Genomic DNA, 20,418 nt, shown 5'->3' with positions numbered 1-20,418 from the left:
TAGTGACAAGTCGGTGGAACCCCAGGGTGGATTCCAGACAAGAAGAACCTGAAAAAGAAGGGGACAGAGTCCAGACCATTCAGAGATGTCCAGGCGGTACAGATAGGCAATGCCCACCCTTCTTGGGACGAAGTTCCTGCGGAACGATGATGGAAGGAGCACAGCTGTGGAGTCCAGGTGATGCAGGAAGGTCCTTGGAGTTGTCCACGAGCTGTCCTACATCAGTAGTCGGATTACAGAGGGTTCAGTGGTCAGCAGAACCCAGTGCTGGCTGGCAGCTTTAGGAGGGAGGGGGGGCGGGTGGGAAGCACAAACACACACACACACACACACACTCATTCTTTCACACACAGACGCGCACGCACATCCATTAACAACACTCAACATTCAAACATGCACGCATGCACCAAACATTCATTTTAAAAGTTCACACACACACATTCTTTCACACACTCACACATGCACATCCATTAACAACACTCATACCATTCAAACATGCACACACGCACCAAACATTAATTTTAAAACATCACACACACTCATTCTTTCACACACGCATGCACATCCATTAACACTCATAACATTCAAACATGCACGCACGCACCAAACATTCATTTTAAAACATCACACACACACACACACACACACACACACACACACACACACACACACACACACCTTCCACACACACACACACACACACACACACACACACACACACACACACACACACACACACCTTCCTTCACCTTCAGCCTGGAGGTCCCAGGAGGGTTGGGACTAGCCAATGAGGGAAGGCAGCAGTCCCAGCCTCGTCACAGAGTGGGATGGGGTCAGTGAGACTGCTGACCCCACCCCACTCTGTGACACTCGCCCTGGGCGCTTCAGGGCTTAAACCTGAAGCACTCAGAGCGAGTGCCAATGGGTGATGCTTTCCTCATCACCCAGGGAAGGGCCTCGAGGCACCTTTGCTGAGCCGAGGAGGTCACGCCCATAGGAGCTGTGACCTCCTCAGCCCAGAAAAGTTCAGCTCAGGCAACCAGGAGTCTGCGCAAATCGCGCATGTCTCAGTCCTGGCTGTCTGAGCTGAAAAAGAAGAGTGTCTGTCAGGCTGACCTTTGTTCAGCCTGACAGACACTCTTCATGAGGGGCAAAAGGTGGGTGGGCGTGGCCCTACAGGATGGGCCGCGCCTAACAGAACCACCTAAAAGCCTTGGCAAAGGAGGAAGAAGCGGGAGGCAAGTTTGCAGGATTTTTGGGGACCAGCAAAGTCCAAATGACTCGACTCTTGGAGTGGGGTCAGGGCCGGTCCTCAGCAAGCAGGAGAGCCAGAAGGAATCGTTGGAGCTACCACAAGGACCCACTGGCAGCAAGCACAGGGAGGCTTCATCAGCACAACAAAGAAGTATCCCCATGCCGCACTAGTTACAGGGAGGTTGCTGGTTTTTGGAGTTGCAGAATGCTGGAGGCCGGGGCTTCTTGGAGCTTTAAGATCTTCGGGAGGAAGAGTCCCCAAACCTTGGTACAGCAACAGGCGCGGTGTACAGGGGTTCCGTCCCAGTGGTTACAGGAAGGGCCCATCATCTCCCTTGTTGGACAGAAGACAAGTTGGACCTGGAGATGGCCACAGAACCACCACCTGTGTTGCAGAGCCTTTTCAGTGTCCGTGGGACAGCAGGATCCACCAGCTGGCCATGGGAGTGCCTGCAGATGCAGGGGAGTGACTCTTTCACTCCAAGGGCGATTCCTTCTTGCTTCCTGATGCAGGCAGTGCCCTAGTAACCCTGGAGGATGCACAGCCACGGATGTTGGAGAATTCTTGCGGGAGCTGGGGAAACAATGTTGCAGTGGGAGCCCTCCCACTGGATAGAGTCTTGTTTCAGTTCCTAAGGCAGACCAGCAGAGGGTCCATAGGCCAGGTTGCAGAAGTGTCTAGTAGAGAGTCCTTTGTTGAGTCTTGCTTGACAAATCTAGGGTTTCACCCTCAGGGGAGGCCTTAAGTAACCCAGAAATGGGGTTGGACACTCTGTGGTGACCCACCTATCAGAGGGAGGAAAGGGATGTCGCCTAGCTAGCCTAACCAGTTAGATGCTCTCAGGGGCCTCTGCCCATCTTGTTTCCAAGATGGTGAAATCAAGACATCACCTGGCAGAGCTCTGTGCACCTCCTTAGATGAGAAGCTGGACAGGGGGGTGGTCACTCCCCTGTCCTTTGTGTAGTTTCACGCCAGAGCGGTAACCAAGGATTCCTGTACTAGTAAAACTGGTTTTTGCAAGGAGGGCACCAAATGTGCCCTTCAAAGCAGTCTGGTGGCGCCCAGAGGCCACCCCACCCCAGTGACCCCCATTTCAAATGGAGAGGTGGTCACACCTCTCCCCTGCAGGAAATCCTTTGTTCTGCCTTCCCTGCTCGAGTTAGACTTTTCAGAAGGAGGGCAGAACAGTGTCTAGGGTGAGCAGCAGCGCAGGCTGGAGTGCAGACCCTCCAAGGCTGTTAAGGCAGACATGGGGGAATCCTTTAAGGAACCCCCCCATAGTACATGATATCATGCAGCTAACACTGGAATCGGTGTAGTTGTATGATTCCTACAAGTTTGATACCAAACATGCCTAGGTTCGGAGAAGCCATTCTGTAGTTGGACATCTTGTTTTGACCAATGTCCACTACATACCTTAAGATGGCTTCCCCGCACTTAGAAAGCCCAGAGAATGGGTTTGTAGGGGTACCACTGCTTGCAAAGGGGTACCCTCACACTCTGAACCACGCACCCTGCCCTTGGACTGAAGGTCCTACCTTAGGGATGACTTACAGTGTCCAAGTGCAGTGACCGCGATATAAGGCAAGCTTTATATCTAAAGTGAAAGGTGCATGCACTGTTTCATGCAGGCTGCAATGGCAGGCCTGCAGACACAGTTTTTATGGGCTCCTATGTGTGGCATAGTACATGAACCTCGTCAAAAGGTTACTGAGTGCTGTACAGGTTCAAAGACCAGCATAAAGTCAACAAGTGCTTGGAAAGGTAGATGGGTTGTTAACCAATAGTGCATTTTGAGGGACTGTTCTTTAAAGAGGTGAATCATCAACTGTTTGCTAAATCATAGCAGCATTTTGTTTTTAAAACATTATTATTTTTTTTTGCAGGAAATTACAACCCGAAACACCCATGTTAGCACGATGTATCTCGCAGGATACTCCATTCTAGTCCTATGATGACCCAAAACTTAGGCCCATCTTACCCCACGAACGTCCCCCAGAAACAAGGCACACATTACCCACAGACGTCATCCTGAACTAGCTGTTACTCTTTGTAGGAAAGTAGCCTCCTTCTAGCAAAGTTTTCCCCACTTTTTACCTGTATGTCAGTGTGTTTGATTGTGTTCACTGGGATCCTGCTAACCAGGACCCCAGTGATTCTGCTCTCTCCTTTTAAACATGGTTGCTGGAACCTTTTTCACCCCACATTTGGCATACTGGTGCTCCCATTTAAGTCCCTAGAATATGGTACCCAGGGCATTGGGGTACCAGGGGATCCCTATGGGCTGCAGCATATATTATGCCACTCATTAGGAGCCCTTGAAAAGTGTTCGGCTGGCCTGCTATTGAAGCCTGAATGAAAGGGTGTATGCACCCTTTCACTACCAGGTCACTGCACCAGGTCACTGTAAGTCGCCCCTATGGCAGGCCTCCTTAGCCCAGAGGGCAGGGTGAAGGTACCTGTGTGTGAGGGCACCCCTGCACTAGTGGAGGTGCCACCACAAACTCCAGACCTATTTTCCTGGACTTTGCGAGTGTGGGTACGCCATTGTATGTGTATACTGGACATAGGTTACTACCTATGTCCAGCTACATAATGGTAACTCCGAACCTGGGTATGGTTGGTATCAAACATGTCGGAATCATACGCCAATACTGTTGCAAATATTGGATGTATAATTCCATGCACTCTGAGGGCTCCTTAGGGGACCCCCAGCATTGCTACCACCAGTCTTGCATGGTTTTCCGGGCTGCCCAAGCTGCTGCCACCCCTCAGACAGGTTTCTGCCTTCCTGCTGCTTGATCTGATCAAGCCCAGGAAGGCAGAACACAGGATTTCCTTTGGGAGATGGAGGTAACACCCTCTCCCTTGGAAATAAGAGTGACTGGCTTGGTACCCTCCCCAAGCCACTGGTATGCTTTGAAAGGCACATTTCTGCCCTCCGTGCATAAACCAGTCCACACTACTGCTGCGTACTGCCATAAGAACTGGCAAAACAGTACTCTGCTTAGCTGACCACATGTAGAAGCCTTTTAACTATTTAGTCAATGACCAAATCATACCTAGCAAGGCAACCTTCTCATTCGATCCAGACACTTCAACAACTGTACTGCTCCTTTGAGGATAGGGAACATCTAGGGGACTCATCAGATCCAGTCCCCACCAGACTCTTCTTCCTCCAAACCTCTCTGATTCCCTCTCACCACTTTTTTGCCCACATTATGGTGAAGGTGTCAGTCTCCGATTTTTCCACAAATTTGGAGTTGATCATGATGGTTTGTGGTCTCATCCAGGTAATCGGTGCTGTACCCTTTCTGCCCCACTCTCTCACACTGTTTTAATTTCACACACTGCAATTTTTGAGGCTAACATTTTTGCTCTGCTGTGCAAAAATGTTCTTGACTGCTGAGTGAAGGTGTCATAGAGAAGATGTCTCAAATATTATATGGGCACAAGGTTCTTCCTTAATCCTTTGTGCCTAAAAAGTGCATAGTCATGTTGCCCATACTGGATCTCTACCATCTGAATTTGTTTTAAGATTCTCTCCCTTACCCAACTTCTGGCCCTTAAGCCCAGTGATTGGTTAATATCTCTGGATTACAGTATGCCTACTTCTATCTTCCAATTTTCTCCACCAAAAGGCGTTTTCTGAGGTTCGCAGTGGGACCCATCTCTAACAGTTCAGTCTTACTGTTTGCATTGATCACCAAAGCACACTATACAGAAGTGATACCAATTGTGACAGCTTCTATGCAATGGTCAGGACTGCATTTATTTCCATCATTGGATAGCTGTCTAGTGAAAGCCCCGGTGCTGGTCTAGGAAAACCTACAGGGGGTGATGACTCTCCTTTACAGCTTGGGCTTTACCATGATTGCCTAAAATTTTCCTCTTCTCCATTCAGAGGCTAGCCTTCTTAGGAGCGGTATTGGACATGATCCACCTGCAGGTTTTTCCTCCTCCTCAGAGGACCACGAATATCTTGGAATTAATTCTGATGTTTCTAACTCAATACAAATCCTGGTTCTGAATGTCTGTTGTCTGCTGGACCTCATGCTTTCTATTGGCTCCTCATGTCAGATGGTGGGTGAGAGCACTTCAGTAGTGCCTGAGAAGAAGTCTATGAAGACAGTGGCACCAACATGAAAGGAGTTTTGAACAATAATAGTTCAGTCAGTTCATCCACATCTGCACAGGAGTATGGACTCTCCACACTTTTTTGTGTTGTGTCTTCAGGCCTTTAATGACACAGGCTACCATGGTCAGTGGGACCTCCCCACTAGGATGGGATGCCTGTATGAATTGCTTGAGACCTTTTTGGTGTTTGAGCAGCACCTGTACATACATCCGCTGGAGTTGGGGTAGGTCCACCTTGCCAATGGATACAACATAGCCAGGGGTTTGTAATCCAATGTCAGTACCATTCTTGAATATCGGGACCAAGATTGAGCCTTTCCATTCCGCATGTGAATCCCCACCAGTCATAATGGAGTTGAAAAGAGGGGACACAACACGGACAACCAAACCGGACCAAATTTCAGGACATTATCTGTGAAGCTATCTTGACTAACAGCAGGTTAAATGATTTTGTCCACTTGAGGTAACAGATGTAATACTCAGTTGGGATAGGTTGCACTGAATGGGAGTGTAGAACGTTCTTTGTAAGACAGTTGTATCGCTGGTCAAAATAATTGATTGACCCACATGAAAGACTCTTGATACCAATCTCAAACCAGCATCACTCAGTACAGGGTGGCAAATATGGCATTACATCGTCAGGTATCCCACTTACAAAAGGGACTAGTTAGTAGACCTACTAGGTTTGATCTGTATTGTGTTTTCTAAAAGCAGGAGTAAAATCTATATTTTTGGGTACAACTTTTTTAACATGCCATAATTATTGCATTAAGACAAAATTGTTGGTTCACTGGAGGGATCTATGTTTGACCCAATCAAAACGTCAAATTTGGGTGCGTCAACTCAGCCCTTTATCCTTCCAAGTCAATAAAAATTACTATTCTTGGGTTGTGTAGCAATGAACATCTATTATCTATCAATAGCACCAAGATAACGATGACTGTGTGCATTATAAATACCAGTGTTTTTTGTACTTAATTTATTTCATCATGTGATGAGTCTCAGATGGTGAAGTAATTTTTGGTAATAAGAATGAGTTTCAGGTATCACACTTGACATGGGGGCTGCTAAGCACAAATTAAACAGGCCTGCCCTGACAACCTTACAAAGGCAGATTAATATATCTCCAGAAGGCAGGATTGCTTACCCTTCTGGGCCTCCCTCTGAGGTATTCAGTTTACTTACATCTGTAGTATGCATAGCAGGGAAGGTACTTGAATTACTCCCATGGATTACAAAACCTGAATCCGGTATCCTGACTGAAATTCTACAGACTTTTCAGGCATCTTCAGCAAAATGAAACATTGATGCTTCCCCTCTGCTCTTCTGGGCCATGAGTCTGAATGACTTTACTCCGTGGGCAGTAAAGCATTAGCTTTGGGCAATCTAGCTCTAGCTTCTTGGACAATATGTTCATACCTAATGGGATTTAGCCAGAATTGCCAGGGTAAGCCTTCCCACCACATGAAGAAGCTGTTCCCCAGTTTAATGAATGACGCCTTGGATGCCTCTAAGTAGATTCTCAAAGGAGCGTATATTCAGCTGACACAATATCCATGGCTGTGAAGGTCACTCTCTGCAGCAATGCCTGATGTACTCCATGGGTTTCTCGGGAGATGTCCAGGTTTCACAAACAAACATGCCCTTTGATGGTGGGAGGCTATTCTATTAGAAAGTCAAGTCCTCCCTGAAATGATTCAAGTACAGCTGTGCCATGGTAAGCTCGCCGGACCTTGTCTTCCGAGTCAACCACTTTCACTAACAATACTGTTATTTCCGGTTCTTCTCCAGGGTCCAGTCCTCCTGGCAGCAGTAACTATACTAGACAGACCAGTTTCCCACTTCACCATAAATTGGAAGATGGTCAGAGTGGCTTCTTGGATATGTTAACCACATGGACTACCCCCCTGCCTGTTGTCCCCTTCCCTTCAGGGAAGGGCTCTCCTTGGTGTGCCTAGGCCTTGAAGACAGAAGCTCTTACCCTGTTGCAAAAGAGTGCCACATACATAGTGCAGTTGGGGAAGAGTGATACAAGGATTTTACTTGCTTTACTTCTTAGTTCACATAAAGGACTGGGGTCCCAGACCCATTTCAGACCTGAAGCTCTCAAATCTTTGTATTCTTCATGAAAAGTAGAAAATGCTCTCTCTTAGAAATGGGGTCTTTGGTTGGCAGTCAGGTTACCCCCTGTCCAAGCAAGGACCCTCACTCTAGTCAGGGTAAAGGAGAATCACCCTCAGTTAACCCCCACTCACCCCCGTGGTAGCTTAGCACGAGCAGGCAGGCTTAACTTCAGAGTGCTAGGTGTAAAGTATTTTGTACTAACACACACAGTAACTTAATGAAAACACTACAAAATTACACAACATAGGTTTAGAGAAAATAGCAAATATTTATCTAAACAAAACAAGACCAAAACAACAAAAATCCAACATACACAAGTCAAGTTATTAACTAAAGAGCAAAGAGTCTTAAATCCTTGAGAAAACAGGTAAAACACTGTTAGCGCTGAAAAGCACCTGGGTAGCGTCAAAATAGCATGCACAGGTGAGTGTGCGTCAAAAAAGGTAAGCGGTGAATCGATTTCTCACCACACGCGAGACCGTGCGTCGTTTCTCCTTCTCCGGTCGGGTCGGCATGCATCGATTTTCCTCCCTGCAGGGGAGCGATATGTTGATCCGGGCAGCACTTGGGTCCGGGTGGGTGTTGCGTCGTGTTTCTGCACCCAGCAAGGTTTGCGTCAAAAATCCTGCTGCATGGTATCAGCAAAACCGCGCAATGTGTGTTGCAACATTAACAGCCTCTGTCAGCAGGTATTGCGCATCGTTCTTCCAGCTGCGTGCCTCGATTTTCCAGCCGCGATACCAGTGGAGCATTGATTTCTGCCACTAGGCCGGCGGCGCATCATTTTTCAGCCGTGTCTCGGAAGGTGCATCAAATTTTTCCCCGCACAGCGGTCTGTGTGTGGATTTTCAGTCTTGGTCTGCCAGCTTCGCCTTCCAAGGCCCCAGGAACTGGATAGGGCACCACTTGGCATGGCAGGAGTCTCAGCAGAGAGTCCAGGTGCTGGCAGGAGAAGTCTTTGATGGCCCTGAGACTTCAACAACAGGAGGCAAGCTCAGGACAAGCCCTTGGAGATTTCTTCACAAGCAGGAAGGCACACAAAGCCCAGTCTTTGTCCTCTTGCACAGGCAGAAGCAGCAACTGCAGGATAGCTCCACAAAGCACAGTCTCAGGCAGGGCAGCACTTCTCCTCAGGTCTTCAGCTCTTCTCCAAGCAGAGGTTCCCCTTGATGTACAGAAGTGATCTAAAGTCTGTGGTTTGGGGTGCCCTTCTTATACCCATTTTGGCCTTTGAAGTAGGCTTACTTCAAAGGAAAGTCTCTCTTGTTTGTGAAATCCTGCCTTGCCCAGGCCAGGCCACAGACGCCCACCAGGGGGTTGGAGACTGCAGTGTGTGAGGGAAGGCACCGCCCTTTCAGGTGTAAGTGACCACTCCTCCACTGCCTCTTAGCACAGATGGCTCATCAGGATATGCAGGCTACACCCAAACTCCCTTTGCGTCACTGTCTAGAGAGGTGCAAACAGCCTAACTGCCAAACTGACCCAGACAGGGAATCCACAAACAGGCAGAGTCACAGAACGTTTTAAGCAAGAAAATGCCCACTTTCTAAAAGTGGCATTTTTAAACACACAATCTTAAAACCAACTTTACTAAAAGATGTATTTTTAAATTGTGAGCTCAGAGACCCCAAACTCCACACGTCTATCCGCTCCCAAGGGGAATCTACACTTTAATCATATTTAAAGGCAGCCCCCGTGTTAACCTGGAGAGGGATAGGCCTTGCAACAGTGATAACCGAATTTGGCTGTATTTCACTGTTAGGACATATAAAACACATTAGTATATATCCTACCTTAAATATACACTGCACTCTGCCCATGGGGCTATGTAGGGCCTACCTTAGGGGTGTCTTACATGTAAGAAAAGGGAAGGTTTAGGCCTGGCAAGTGGGTACACTTGCCAAGTCGAATTGGCAGTTAAAATCTGCACACACAGACACTGCAGTGGCAGGTCTGAGCCATGTTTACATGGCTACTAAGGTGGGTGGCACAACCAGTGCTGCAGGCCTACTAGTAGCATTTGATTTACAGACCCAGGGCACCTCTAGTGCTTTGTACTAGGGACTTACCAGTAAAACAAATATGCCAATCATGGAAAGCCAATTATATATACATTTTATACAGGAGCACTTGCACTTTAGCACTGGATAGCAGTGGTAAAGTGCCCAGAGTAATAAAACAGCAAAAACAGAGTCCAGCACACATCAACAACCTGGGAAACAGAGGCAAAAAGTTAGGGGAGACCATGCCAAGGATAAAAAGTCTAACACTCTCCTTGACCAGGATTGGATGGTGTCCCTGAATTTCCAGGATGCTTATTTCCATCTATCAATTAAACCAGCTCATGGGTGTTACCTCTGTTTCAAAGTGAGATGCCTGCACTACTAATTTTCAGTGCCACCATTTGGTCTCACCATCGCTCCGCTGCCTGTAATAGCGGCTCCTCTCAAGAGATGAGGAGTCCATGTACCTTCTATACTTTGGCAACTGGCTGGTGAAGTCACCCTGATTCCTCTTCATGACCTTAACACCTCTGACCCCCCCCCCCTGTCCCCACCGCCACCCCAACCCCTTTTCCCCTTCTCAGAAGCTGTGATTCATCAGAGCTTGATCAGAGGAATGCTACTATTTGGGTTATGGTTCTGATGTTTCTGAATAAGACTCCAATCATGTTTCTGCGGGTTCTCCTTCTGAAGGCCTATTTTGGTTGTTATCCTAGCACATCTTGTTGGTGGTACATGCCACAGGGCAAGTTGGGGCCCTTAAGTGGTGTGTAAGAAGACAATGACTCCAGAATCATTGGAGTCTCTTTGCTAGAGATCTTTCAAAATGGCTTTCTGGACCCCTACTGGAGGATGTGCCTCTCCGGTCACGAGGTGGCTACCTCCTTCAGTCATTCGTTGTCCATCTTTATAACCGACACCTCATCTTTGAGATTGGGCACTTGTCTGGGAAAGATGATGGCACAGTGCCTTTGGGCCACCTCAGAACAATGGCTACACTTTATTGTGCCGCCGATGCAGACTTACCCTGCAGGCTTACCCAAAAGACCTTTCTCTTTTCAGTTTTGGAGAGTGTCAAAGCCATACCTCCACTGTCTTGTTTACATCAATAAAGAGAGGTGTGGGTCCTACCACCTTGTGTTGAGAGGCTTTTCATGTGTGTTGCTTTGGGCTTTGCAGCGGGTTATTTTCCCAGGCGCAGTCTATCTCGCAGGCACTCTGAATGCGAGGGCAGATGACTTGAGTTGCTTCGAATTAAAGGACCTTGAATTAAACTTCATCCCAAAGTAACAGAAATGATCTTCTTTGCCTTTGAGTAGTTCTCTGAGTGTCGTCTTTAGGTTCAGCTAGTAACAGGGTCTGCTATGTGCATTCTGTATGGTCCTTCTGATCTTGAAGGTCCTGCAGAAAGTGTTAGAAGCTCGAGGGCATTTAATTTTTATCACACCAGATTGGACGAGACGCAATCCGTTGCAACATCTCATTCACCCCAGCTCTCGGCTGCTATTTGTTAGTGCAGGCGTGGGGACTGAGATGTGTCAGTTAAAGACCTTTTGCTGGACATTATGTTATGGATGCCATCCTGGCTGTTTGAAACCCTGATATCAACTCAGCCTATGTGGGCCGCCAATCTACATTTTTTTGTTGCCTCCTTGAGGCTCACCTTTCTGATGTTCAGTGCTTTGCGTATCCCCTTTCTCACAAGGATTGGCAGTCGTTACTGTGAAGAGGTATTTGGCTTTCATTTTTAAAGAGGCTTCCAGATCAAATCCTTCTATTTAAGTCATCCTCCGTGATGCTATTTTTCGAGCACATGTATTCATTTCCCTCAACACCCTTTTTTTTGTCTAGAAGAAATTACATGTATTGTTAACAATTTTCATGACCTCCTGGTCCATTTTCAATTTACTCTAAAAACCGTATTTCTAGTGGCAGCCACTTAACCCGTTGGGTTGGTGAGCTGTGGGCCATGTCTGTCTTGGTACCATTCTCTGTATTTTATCCAGATAAACTCCTTCGTTTCTGCCAAAGTCGTTTCTCCCTTTGAAATGAGCCAGTCTCCAATACTACCATCATGTGTTCCTCTTCCTTTACATTCCAACCAAGAACAGAGGTTAGAAAGCATGAACACCAAATGTGTTAACTCCTACCACATTTATCATTCAGGATGGGGCCGGGTAAATGATCAGCTCTTCCTGCACAAGAAAGAAAGAAAGACCAAGCATACCATTTAACATGTATATAAATATGTGTTACAGTTGGCCAAAAATACATTTTCTTGTACACTCTGAGGCCCATGACAGATTCAACTGTATTAACTAACCCTGACGGCCCCTTTATTTTCTCTGCTTACGTTTCCCATTTGTTACTGTTTGACAACCAATGCTTCGTTGCTTGACTTCTCTAATTATTTGGCATTACTCAATCCCATTTCCTGAGGGGTTCTGCATTCGGACTCATTCATAAGTTAAGGAATCTGTTAGAAGAAGTATTTATCAGACGAAAATGTTACCCGAGGTAACTATTTTGTACCTTATGGTAGATTCCGTACCAGTCTACCTCCTCCCCTTGTGTAATTGTGGCTTCATAAGATCCCAGTATATGTAATGATCTTTCTCTTGGTGAAGTCGCTAAGCTCTCTGCTCCTCTCTGTTCCTCTCTGCTCAACTGGATGTGTAAATGGAAGTAATTGATGCTACCTTACCAGATGAAGACGTTCACAACCCGAAGCAGTCACGGCATGGGTGAATGGAGCAGCAACTCGAATGCCACGGCACCACATGGTGGCACTGGAGAGCTGTTACTGGGTGGAAAGTTTTTCCGATTCAGTTAGGCACAGGCACGATATTCATAAGGGGCCAGATGTAGCAAGCAGTTTTGCCCATTCTGTGTCTATGGGAAAATGTGTTCGTACATATGGCCCAAGGTGCGGAATCTGCGCCAAGATAGTGTCCACAAGAGATGTCACTTTCACAGGCAAGGAACATTTTCTTTAGTGCATACCCCCTTCTACCATACTCTGTTCACCCAGTCATTTATCTTCCTACTCTTTTGCTCACACTTAACTATCCGTGCAATTATTTATGAATCCACAGACATTTTTATACCTGTTTGCATACATCTATCAATACATCTGCATCCATCCCCAGGTATTAGATAGATCAATACAGCCACCCACACTTGATCATTCATCAACCCACAGCGGTGCTTGTATCCTGCCTCTACAGCTACCTACTTAATTAACCTCCAGTATATTTGCCCACCAGGCCCGGGTTTAGAGCGGTGCGGCTGCACCGGGTGTTGACCTGGATTGGGGAACGCTGACATCATAGGGGCGCTGTGTTTAACAATGACTTACGGAACTTGCGATTTAAAAGCACATGCTGAAAAGTTTCTTTGTGCTCCAGCCTTCAGAAAACAATTAAAATGTCAAGATACCGCTTGTGATTAATTTTCCTGCTACGGATAGAGATGGATTTTTATTTAGCTGCAGCTTTGACTCGCCATAAAGTAGCTTAGACGGTTAATATGCTTGCTGCAAAGAACAGAGTTATATTTTATGTGGATAGCTGAGTGAATTAGTAACGCCAGCCTTTACGAGTTCTTGAAAATAAATGAATGTATGTGAAAGGGGGGCTATGGAGACATGAGGGTGGTGAGTGAATCCGAGGAGATGGTCATGATGTGGGAAGCGCCAAAAAAGACTGTTGCACAGGGCGCCAACAGCGCTAAAGCCGGCCTTGTTGCCCACAGCCAGCTAACCATTGGTTTGTGCATCTAAACATCACAAAACATTCAGCATTTCTAACAAAGAACTAATGCACTCAAAGAAGCCAAGCCTACTGGCTTTGCCATTGTTTGTTTTTAATATGAATTTTACGATTGGGAAGTCTGAGATGGCTAATATCTTTCTATTCCGTCCAGGCTTCTCCAACAGCTCTGTGAGAAAATCTTAATAATGGAAACTTTCCAGAAGAATTAATTGCCAAATTTATTCCAGCAAGGGATGTGTTTGCAGAGAATCTTGCTCCCCTCGATTTTCACGACCTACATGGACACATCACATTTTCCCAAAGGAAACAGAGCTGTTTTTTGCAAAGTGCCAAGCTGTGGATTTTGGCCTCTAGCTCAGCCGGCACCTAGGAAATCCTACCAAACCTGTGCATTTTTAAAAACTAGACACCTAGGGGAATTAAGGATGGGGTGACTTGTGGGGCTCTCACTAGGTTCTGTTACCCAGAATCCTTTGCAAACCTCAACATTTGGCCAAAAAACACTTTTTCCTCACATTTCGGTGACAGAAAGTTCTGGAATCTGAGAGAAGCCACATATTTCCTTCCACCCAGCGTTCCCCCAAGTCTCCCGATATAAATGGTACCTCACCTGTGTGGGTAGTTCCAGTGCATGGGAAAGGAAATGTCCCAAAAACACTATGTTGACACATAAAAATTATCAAATACAAAACTACCTGTTTTTGTGGGGGGCACCTGCGTTTTTGGTCATGGGCTCAGTAGCCATACAGGGAAACCTACCAAATCCAAACATTTCTGAAAACCAAACACCCAATGGATCCAGGGAGGTGGGACTTGCGTGGATCCCCCAGTGTTTTCTTACCCAGAATCCTCAGCAAAGCTCAAATTTAGCACAAAAAAATCACATTTTTCCCACATTTCTGTGTGGGATCACCTCACCTGGACAAATTTCCAACCACCCAACGTTCCCCTCAGTCTCCTGGTAAAAATGATACCTCACTTGTGTAGGTGGGCCAAGTGCCTGTTACAGGGAAGTGCTAAAAACATGTCAAAATTGAGGGGGAACCAAAGCGGATCCAAAAGGGCAGTTTGAAGAAAAATATTTTTAGGCTGACAAGTGGGGCAGAATTGTTATCTGTGTAGATGCAACAATGCTGGATGGTAGGAATTTTGTGGATTCCTGCATATTCCGGAAGGTTCCATCAGAAAAATGTGTGCAAAATGTGTGATTTCCAGCAAAATTGGAGGTTTGCAAGGCATTGTGGCTAAGAAAATGGTGCGGAGTGCATGTGAATCACACCCCCCCTGGACTCACCCAGAAGTTTAGTTTTCAGATGTGTCTAGGTCTTGTGGATTTTTCTACATGCCAGCTTCCCAAAGTCCAAAAAGTGTAGCCCTCAGCATTCAAAGTCGGGCTATTTTGAGAGTTAGCCAAGCTCTCATGGCCCAAATGTAAAATGAAAACCCAAAATAATCAAATGTCCTCTTGCTTGCCATGGGATAAGAGGTTTTAGTGTGCAGGGGAGAGCTGAAAGACTGTTACCCCCTTCAGCTGGGGTGGGGACATAACCATGTCTATACTGGTTGGTAGCCACCAGCCCACTATTTTTTATTTTTTGTAATTCCCTGGCATCTAGTAGGCTTTCTGCCCCCGGTGAATGGATCGGGGGTAATTGCCCTATCTGTCCACCGGTGGGCAGAACAACTTTGTCTCCATTTAGTTGGGTTGGGGGTATGGCCATACCCCCACCCTCTTTTTTTGAAAATAAAATCTTCCCTGGTGTCTGGTGGGGTTTCTGCCCCCCTGCGGTGCAGAGGAGCTTTATAAAAATAGCCGATCTGCCCCCAACGGGGGCAGAAATGGCCTAAAATTTATTTGCCCCCCAAGGGAGCAACCCTTGCCTAAGGGGTCGCTCCCCTTGTGTGAAATTGGTGCAAAAAAAAAATCCCTGGTGTCCAGTGGTTTCTGTCCCCCTCGGGGCAGATTGGCCTAAGGAAAATATGCCCATCTGCCCTTAAGGTGGGCAGAAATGGCCTAAAATAAATTTGCCCCACCAGGGGAGCGACCCTTGCCTAAGGAATCGCTCCCCTTATGATACAACCCACAAAAAAAAAAAAAAGAAACAATCCCTGGTGTCTAGTGGATCGGCCTAATCAGTATAGTCCGATCTGCCCCCAGGGGGTCAGAAAGGCCTAAAAATAACATGCCCCCCTGGGAAGCGACCCTTGCCTAAGGGGTCGCACCCCTTATCAGTGTAAACATATAAACAAAAAAAATCCCTGATGTCTAGTGGCTTCTGCCCCCCCTGGGGGCAGATCAGCCTAATCAATATAGGCTGGGGCAGAATAGGCCTAATAAAATTATTGCCCCCTGGGGAGCGACCCTTGCCTAAGGAATCGCTCCCCTTATGGTACAACCCACAAAAAAAAAAAAAAAAAAAACAATCCCTGGTGTCTAGTGGATCGGCCTAATCAGTATAGTCCGATCTGCCCCCAGGGGGTCAGAAAGGCCTAAAAATAACGTGCCCCCCTGGGGAGCGGCCCTTGCCCAAGGGGGCGCTCGTTTCTCTTATACACAAACTACAAAAAAAATAACTACATTTGTGGTGCCTAGTGGGCATTTCTGCGATCGGGCTGCAGAAATGCTCAGAATGACATCAAAAGAAAGAAAAAGCCTTTCCTTTCTTTTGATGTCACTGCCTGCCCCCTCCTCCCGAGCGGAAGAGAAATGCCTAGCATTTCTCAGCCACATCCCAGTGCGATAGGAGGTGACCTCTTATGAGGTCAGCACGCAGTTGCATGCTGATGTCATCAGACATCACTGGAGGGGAAGGGGGTGGTCGGGGGTAAAAGGGGAAGCGATTCCATTACGTCCTTGGCGGGGAAGGGGTTAAACAGTGCGTGTACCCTTGTTGTGTAGCCGTTTTAGCTATAGTTTTATACATGTTATTTTAGCAAACTAGGCCTGCCGCTGTGCACTTTAACCTAGATATGTTTTATTTTAGCTTTGTTATATTATTTTAACAGTAGCCACATTTGTGGTGGTGTTTTATTTTCTCTATCTAGCTGTTCTTCACAAATGTCAGCACTGCGTTCTTAAACAAGACATTTCTTTCACAGCTTTTCTCAAGGCTGCAGTAAGAAAGGTTGCCGGCAAAAGTGGTACGCTTTGTCTCCAATGTTCACAGAAACATGCACACTCTTATGTGGGGATCCTTTCTTGGAACATCAGTTGTTTTATTATAAAAACACTACTTTCACCCATGTTCCTTGGAGGGAGATTTCAGCCAGATGACCACGACTGAGTGCTGATTGCTTCGCTGCAGCTTCTTATGTAGACTACAGGCCTCTTGCTTAGGTATGAGGGATGATGTCTTCCCAGGGGAACCTGAAGGGCAGAATTAGAGCTAAACATGCTGTGCTCTTACATAGCCTAGGTAGGAACTATTCTTAAAAACTGTAGTGACAACATGGTAGCGTTATTCTTGTGTTTTACTCTCCTTGTCACAGTTTTAATCCTGTTGTGCTTCATCGTCCTAGTTATTGCAATACATGCCTTATTATCTAAGATGCAGTTACTTCAATAAAAACCTTAATGAACTATACTCTGCCTCTGATTGTCCTTGCATATGTGAGACTAATGTAACTGAGTGAAACGGATGAGATCCGAGTGACCACGATTCCCCTGAGGAGTCATTTATGTCATACGCCCGCTACCCCAATCATCCATGCTCTTGGGTGGAGATGAGGCACTGCTAGTTAGCCAGAACAGAATCTGGATTATGCCGACAGGTGTCACATGGTGCATGATCAGACTCATTCCCCCCCCCCCAATACAAGTGATTCTGCCACCTGAATCCAGTAGTCTCATTAGGATAATGAGAACCTATGTGACACCCTACTGCCATAAGCGTAGGAGTGAGCTAGAAAAGAGTTGGCTCACTGTCCCTCTTCCTGCTTTCTTGCTTGTTCCCCTGGACTGATAGTGCGGGCCCAGCAAGAGAACATTCCGTGAGTGAACCCTCGTTCGGGCAAGGAGTGTTCCTCTATATGTGTCTTTTAAAATCTAGTTTGAGTGTTGTTGTTTTTGTTATTTTTTATTAGCTTGCAAATAGGACAAGGTTTGCAAAATGTAGGCATTTCAGATCAAGAGGAAATGACGGTTCTAAAGAGAGTGGGTGTTAAGGAAGTAACCCTCTGTTAGATGTGGAATTTGCTTAATTGAGATCGGTACCAAGAACGGAAGTCATTTCGTCTCTTTATAAACATTTTTATTGATATGTCAGAATCAAAGAACCGGGACATCATCACATGCAGTTTCTTCATGATCTTAGAAGTGGACAAACATCAGTTTAGCAATATGAAAACTATCCTAGATAGAGTAGGTACATACCTCAGAAGAACGGTCATTTAACAAAAGTGGGACATCTTGTCAAAACATTGCCTGTATGTATAATTGCTAACCAGTAACAGAGGAAGTTACTAAGTCTGGATTTGTAAAAGAAGAAATAGCTACTTACATTTAGAGATGCATTGTAAAAGAAGGTGTTACACATACAATAGGATGAGCAGTAGAAGACAGTCACTCACATGTGGGCTTGGTGGAGAGATAGGACTGCACCATTAGATGCGGGAACAAGAAGCCACCCCAAATGTCCAAAAATAGCTAAGTCTGGTCATTTAGTCTGAACATCAGTTGCTCGTGGGCCTCCATCATCATCATACAGTGAATCAAGTCCTTAATAGAAGACGTCATAGGTTTGGACCAATTCCAAAGAATACACATCTTTGCTATCGCCAAAGCAGTGCAGAGCCAACTCTTCTCTTTTCTAATAATAGTAGAGGCATTCTATGCCACAAATTTAGTTTTTTTTGTAGTTTGGGTATATGGTAAAACTGTGAGCACCAATGATGGGGTACAGTCCACGTCACTGGTGTCCATGAGACTTGCAATACCTGGCTCCGTAAGTGGAGGATTGTGTGACAGGACTTGAAGATATGTAGAATATTGATGTGTGGATGGTCATATTTCCAGCAATTCGAGGTGTTGGACAGTTTCACCTGGAAAAGTTTTTCCGGGGTCCAGGGCCAATCGTGGAGGATTTTGAAGTAACTGAAATTTGTCTGCGCCTCCTGAAGAGCTCTGTCGTGGTCAGCCACTCTATGCCCATTGGGTCGTAGAGTGAGGAAGGTTGAGTCACTGTTGCTAACATGCAAAGAGGAGACATTTCAGTGGAGCAGAAATTTCTTGGTGAGCAGGAGGTCTAGAGCTCCATAGTCAATTTTTTTGTAATGGCCCCCAACGAACCAAATACGTTTGTAAAGATGAGGCGGTGTGATGCCATTTATGTGTCTTCTGCATCGAGTGGTAGCAGTGAAACAGCTGTAAGTATCTCTGGAAGTAGGACCTGGGTGGTCAATTTGCTTCTAAGAGATCTGCAAAGGATCTCAGAGATCCATCTAATCAATAAGTGATATATCTCAGAGATACTCCTAAAATGCCAATCCTGCCATAGGAAGGGTATAGAATCAATGGTTGCGGCAGCGTTATGCCATAATAGGGCTTTGGGGTGGGTAAATCCATCTACTCCGAGAAGCACATGAGTCATTGCCTAGACATTATGCATTCCGAATGCAATAGGGTTATGTGAGTCCTTTGATATCTTGGAGTCAGCATATAGAAATAATGGACTCTCAAGCGCTTTATAGAGGTGGGGCTCAATTCTGATCCATGGCGTCAGTTCCATATGAGGATTCAAGTAACGAGTCATCTGGGAAATGTGTTGAGCTCTGTAGTAGGATCGGAGATGTGGAAGACTGAGTCAATCAGATGTCGTAGCTGCGTGTACTTTGAAAGCTGCAAACCTTGGTGATGACGCAACCATTGAATGGTTGCGTCATTCTGTCAGTATTTTGAACAGGGAAGCCATTTGGTTTGGGTGAGAGTATAATTTGGACCGTAGTCAGAAAAGCAGCTTGCATCCAGAGTCTGCTTGACTAGTTGACATTTCTGATTGACATTTGCCTGGTGCTTCTTGCAGGCTGGATTCTGTGTTTTCTGTTCTAATGCAAGCTGCTGTGGTCTTTCTGTTACCTTGAGATCCGTTTTTTTTAGACTGTTGGTGAGGCATGATCAGTTGTTCGGTAACAACGTTTATTACAATACATGGCCTGGACTCTGGTGCAAATATGGGTGAGTTCTCATGATGGTTGATGGTTTAGATCTTCTGAAGTACACAAGATACTTAAGTTTGCCAGATCGCTCCTAATATGCCAAACACTGTGCATCTACCATCTCATTCCTGCTGCAGTAATTTTAGTCACACTTGAATGAAAACTTTGGACCCTGAATTGTTGGATTCAAGGTGCAGAAACTCACTCTTTTAATGGAAAACAATTGTGAACAGGTTTGCTGGCTATCAATGCTTTATACCACATTTCCAGGCCAAGACAGTTATTGTTTACACCGATAACCTGGTCATAATAGCCCATGTGAGCAAGAAGTATGATAGATGTTTCAAGTTGGGTGTTTTGCAAGTTGACTTGATAAGTGAAATGTTTTGTAGTAGTATCCGACCTGCCTTAATGCAGTTTCTGCAAGGGACCCCCAAAATTCACTGTTAAAACTTGAGTGTCCAGAACAATGTCACATTTCTCTTTCTCGGTTTGAACATTTCTGATTCCCCTCACATTGTGAGGCTTTAGTTTTGTTTTTACATTTAAGAGGGTGGCCTAAAATATACTAGACTACAAAATGAATTTACCCAAGAATCCAAGGTCTGCCTCTAGGAGTAACTCATGATATGCTGTCACTGGGCAGTAATGCAGATATTTGCTGTTGTACTCGAGTGCCTGTTCTTGTGTAGTCTGTCTGCATACGTTCTGAGCATGTTTATCTCTAACGAAATGTGCCTCCATAGGTTTTAATCTTAGTGTGCACTGCAGTCTGCAACTGACTTGCTCTTATGTGCATAAATGTTTATAAATGTCCCATTATGTGTTGTGTATCTCTGTGCCTACTTGTTTCTAAAGCCAAAACGGTGGTCAATGTTTTTTTGTACTTCAAACGCTAACAGAAGATATTATCACGGATCCTCCAACTGTTCTGGAGTTTCTGTCTATTGATTGTATACCTTAAAATGCACAG

At 45.8% G+C, this 20,418-nt stretch overlaps 1 protein-coding gene across 1 annotated transcript in view; it reads left to right on the top strand.

The window, feature by feature from the left end:
* FCHO2 (FCH and mu domain containing endocytic adaptor 2) overlaps nt 1-20,418 on the top strand; it is a 724,395-nt gene that overhangs the window by 168,292 nt on the left and 535,685 nt on the right. The window lies entirely within an intron of this gene.

Source organism: Pleurodeles waltl, chromosome 1_1 (assembly GCF_031143425.1).
Source record: "Pleurodeles waltl isolate 20211129_DDA chromosome 1_1, aPleWal1.hap1.20221129, whole genome shotgun sequence".
Classification (NCBI taxonomy): domain Eukaryota; kingdom Metazoa; phylum Chordata; class Amphibia; order Caudata; family Salamandridae; genus Pleurodeles; species Pleurodeles waltl.
Note: the sequence above shows the minus strand (reverse complement) of the source record. Positions and strands in the feature narration are given on the sequence as shown.